The following is a 5,140-nucleotide window of genomic DNA, read 5'->3' on the forward strand; positions in this document are numbered from 1 at the left end:
CCAAGAAGTAAATGTCCTAAAAATGAGAGGAAATGACCTAAGAGATCTTAGGTGACTACAGCATGAAAAGACAGTGGATATCAGAAATAGTTGACAACAGTTTCAAAGCTGAATTTTAGTGAGTAGAAATGGAGAACGGTCTGCATGTATCAGTGAAGTGTGTTCTGTGCATTTTAAGATATTTAGCAGCATTCCTATTCTCTATTGCCTAGTTGCCAAGCGCACCCCCTTTTCCCAGTTGTGACCATCAAAAATGTCTCCAAACATTGACAAATATCCCTTGAAGAGGAAAATTGCCTCAATTGCTCTATAGGAAAACCTCACACCAAGTTCACCACACTCGCTCACTTCAATTCTTCTCTTGCTACTTTCTCACAGTTTTCTTATCTGTCATTCACTTCCACCACTCCACTAACTGTGCTTTTATTAAGGTCACCAGTGACCTCCCCATTGCTAACTTCAATGTTCAGTATTTGACCTCCCGTACATTCCTCCAAGCATTTGACAGAGCTGACCATTCCCTTTTCCTTGAAACGCTTTCTGCACTTGATAACAGTATACTTCACTCACCTGATTTTCATTCTCCTTCTCCCTTTTACATTCTTTCTCAAACCTAAACTTGTTGGTGTGCCTAAGATGTGATCTTTTGTGTTCATTCTCTTTTCTAGTCTCACTTTTTGGTGAGCTCTTCCAATCTCATAGATGTTATCACCTATATATTGATGACACCCAGTCTTAGGCCTCTATCCAAGTCTTCTTTACAGCATAGAGACATACAGCCAGTTACCTAAGTGGCATATTCACTTTCATATTTAGTTGGTATGTGAAATTATGTCAAAAATCAATTATGCAATATTTCCCTCAAACTTGTCTCACTGACAGCCTTTTTCATCACAGTTAATGGCAACTCCTGTCTTTCAGTGGCTCTGGTCAAAAGTCTTGAGTCTTCTTTACTCCTTTATTCTACCATGCAATCTCCAATCCATAGGAACATTCTGTTGACTTTAATTTCACAACATCTCTAATATAACGGTATTAGTCCATTTTTCTGCCACTGATAAAGACATACCCAAGACTGGGTAATTTATAAGAAAAAAGAGATTTAATGGACTCACAGTTCCGCATGGCTGGGAAGGCTTCCCAATCATGGTGGAAGGCAAAAGACTGATCTTACATGGCTAAGGCAAGAGAGAATATGTGCAGGGGATCTCCCCTTTATAAAACCATCAGATCTCATGAGACTTATTCAGTATCATGAAAACAGTACAGAAAAAACCCACCCCCATTTTTCAATTACCTCCTACTGGGTCCCTCCCATGCATGGAGATTATTACAATTCAAAGTGAGATTTGGGTCTGGATGCAGAACTACACCATATCAATAACAAATCTGCACTTCTCTTGTGTCTACTCTCAATCCAACACATCATCTTCTGGAATCTGAATTATTTTAGTAATAACAGTAGGCAATAGTTTCCCAATGAACCGCCCCTCTCTCTACCTCTGCACCACACAGTCTGTTCTAAATGCACCAGCCAGAGGAAATCTTTTAAAACTTAACTCAAATCTTGCCACTACTTTGTTCAAAACCCTCCTATGGCATCCCATCTCCTTCAGAGCAAAGGCCAAATGTGTTACTATAGCCTACAGAGTCCTAAATGATGTAGCTCCTTGTTTCTTCTTGTACTGGGTTGTAGAGTGTTTCCAAAAAATTCATGTTCACCTAGAACTTCAGGAACTGACCTTATCTGGAAGTAGCCTTTGCATATATAATTAGTTAAGATGAGATCATACTGGATTAGAATGGGTCCTAACCTATGACTGATTATATTAGAAAAAAGAGAAACAAAAGGAGAGATAGATATACAGGGTATGTGGGTGGGAGAGGAAGCTGGGAATGCCATGTAAAGATAGAAGCAGAGACTGAGTGAGGAGTCTACAAGCCAGGAAACACTACAAATTGCTAGCCCCACCAGAAACTAGGAAGGAGGCATGAAACAAAATCTTGCTCAGAACCTCCAGTTAAGGAATTAATCCTGCTAAAACCTGTACTTCAAACTTCTAGCTGCCAAGACTGTGACAGAATAAATTTATGGTCCTTGGTACTTTGTTATCGCAGGCTTGAGAAAATAATGCATTTCTTTTATCTTTTTATTTTCTCCTCTTTCCCTTGCTCACTCATTGGACTTCAGCTGCAACCTACGTGCTAGTCTTTAAATACCTAGGCATGCCTATGTCTCAAAGCCTTTGTATCTTGTGTTTCCTCTGCCTGGAACACCTCTCCCCCAGATGCTTGCATAATTCCTCCATTCCTTCCTTGTGTCCACTTAAAAGTTACCTTTGCCTGGCCTGGCACAGTGGCTCACGCCTGTAATCCCAGTACTTTGGGAGGCCAAGGCAGGCAGATCATGAGGTCAAGAGTTCAAGAACAGCCTGACCAATATGGTGAAACCCCGTCTCTACTAAAAATACGAAAATTAGCCAGGTGTGGTGGTGCATGCCTGTAGTCCCAGCTACTCAGGAGGCTGAGGCAGAAGAATCGCTTGAACCCGGAAGGTGGAGGTTGCAGTAAGCCGAGATCACGTCACCGTACTCCAGACTGGGTGACAGAGTAAGATTCTGTCTCAAAAACAAAAACAAAAAAACTTACCTTTGCCTGATATCTGATATATTTAAAACCGCTACAGCACTCCCTTCCCTCTCCGCACCTTTATTTATCAACCTAAAAGCTTTCACCTCCCAAGACTCTATGTAATTTAGTTATTTCTAAAATTGTCTATCTCCTTTTATCACAATATAGACACAATGAGTGCAGGGATTTTTGTCTAGTTTGTTCATTCACATGCCCCCAATGTTTATAACTGTGAGTAGTACACAGTAACATGTACAGACTAGCTATGATACTTATCACTGATGATACTAATCTTAACCACGTGGCTAAGGTAGTGTTTTCTCTGTTTTTCCACTTAAAGTTATTTTTACTCCTTTTCATTATCTATTCTTTGGAAACCAGTTGCTAAACACAGTCCACACTGTTGGCGGATGGTAGTGGGAAGGGAGAGAATTTAAGTTTCACCTCCTGGAGGTAATGTATTTAGATAAATTATTTGGAATTTTTCTCTAAGGAAGCCTCCACCATTTATTTATTTCAATCATTTATTTGCATCAGCTTGTACTCATGTAGATGTATTTTATACTCTGAGTTATAATCCAGTACTACATTGTTTATCTTGTCACTCAAATTGTCCTGGTTTGAGCCATCAGCAGCTCTTTCAGGATGGCCTCTGTGATGGACTACATTGTTTGCATTCCTCTAATGTTTATATGTCAAAGCCCTATCCCCCAATGTGATGGTATTAGGTGGTGGAGCCTTTGATAGGTAATTAGGTCATGAAGACGGAGCCCTCATGAATAGGATTAGTGCCCTTTTAAAAGAGACCCCAGAGACCTGTCTCACCTTCTTTCCTCCCTGTGAGGACACAGTGAGAAGTGAGTCATCAGTAAACAAAGAAGTGGCTCTCACTAGACACCAAATCTTTTGGCACCTTGATCCTGGACTTCCAGCTTCCAAAACTGTGAGAAGTAAATATTTATTGTTCAAGCTACCCAGTCTATAGCATTCTATACTATATTCTATTCTAACAGCCCTTATTGACTAAGACAGTCTCTATGACTTGATAACATGCCCCATCCTTTTGTTCCTTACTCTGTAGAACTATAAGATGCTCCAGTGTCGCATTTTCCTTTTCCATTCTTAGACTCAGCCATATATCCAAGCATAGTGGGAGAACTTCATATATCTCTCTCAATAATTGGAAAAGAAAAAAGATAAAAGTCAGTAAGAATATAGAAGATGTGAACAGTGTAATAAAGGAGCTTGATCTAGTGGACATATATAGAATATTACCACAAGCAATTGCACCTTTTACACATTTCCAAGCATGACAGAAATATTTATAAAGATTGACCAACTACTAGGCCACAAATACAGCTTTAATAAAATTCAGATAATTGTATCAAACAGATCACATTTGCTGAACACAAATGTGCAACAAATTAGAAGATTAATTATAAAAATATGACTAGGCAATCTTATACGGTCATGCAAATTCAAAAGCATTCCTTTAAATGACTCATGGGTAAAAGGAGAAATCATAATGGGAACCTTAAAACATTCATAGGTCGAACAAAAATTCAAATATGATCTATTACAACTTGGGTACAACTAAAATAGTTCTTTGGGAGAAATATAGAGCCTTAATCATTTTAAGTCAAAAAAAAAATTTCAGAGTTAATGATCTAAGCATACACAGTAACACATTAGAAAAAGTGCATCAAAATAAAGCCAAAGAAAGCAGACTGGAAGAAATAAGTTAGAACAGAAAATCACACAATAGCAACCAAACATGGAATAATGAGATCACTAAGGCAAAAACGTTGGTTTTAGGGAAAGATGAATAAAACTAAGAAACAAAATAACCTGAGAAAGTGAAAATGTGCAAAAACAATAACAACAACAACAAAATTTTTAAGAATGAAATAGGAGACATAACACAGATGCCATAAGGAATAAACATATAATAAGAAGGTATTAGGAACAATTCTTATTTAAAACATAGATGAAATAGACAGACTATTTTCAAATATTAACTGGCCAAAACTGATTTAAGAAGAAATAGACCATCCTAATAGTCCTATAACCATTAAAGAAATGGAACCAGCTAAAAATCTTTCTATGAAGAAAATCTTTCTATGAAGAAAACAAGAATTTTAGATAGAAATTCAGGTGACTTCTAGCAAACATTCAAAGACAGGCTTTCCAGTGTTACACAAACTACTCCAGAGAATAGGAATAAAGCCAGAGAGTAGGAAGAAAAGGGGAACTCCCCAACTCACTTTATGAAGCTAGTATAACCTTGATACCAAAACCTAACAAAGATGGAACCAGAAGACAAAATCACAATTTCATTATGAACATACACATAAAAAAGTCTAAACTTTAGTGAAACAAATTAATAACACTTAGAAAAGATAAAAAGATAACTACTCATGACCAAATTGGTTTATCTCAGTTCTACAAGCTAGTCTCATATTAGAAATCAAATAATGTAACACCCAGGAATGAATTAAAGCAGAAAATT

This window comes from Colobus angolensis, unplaced genomic scaffold (assembly GCF_000951035.1).
Source record: "Colobus angolensis palliatus isolate OR3802 unplaced genomic scaffold, Cang.pa_1.0 Scaffold313, whole genome shotgun sequence".
NCBI classification, from domain to species: domain Eukaryota; kingdom Metazoa; phylum Chordata; class Mammalia; order Primates; family Cercopithecidae; genus Colobus; species Colobus angolensis.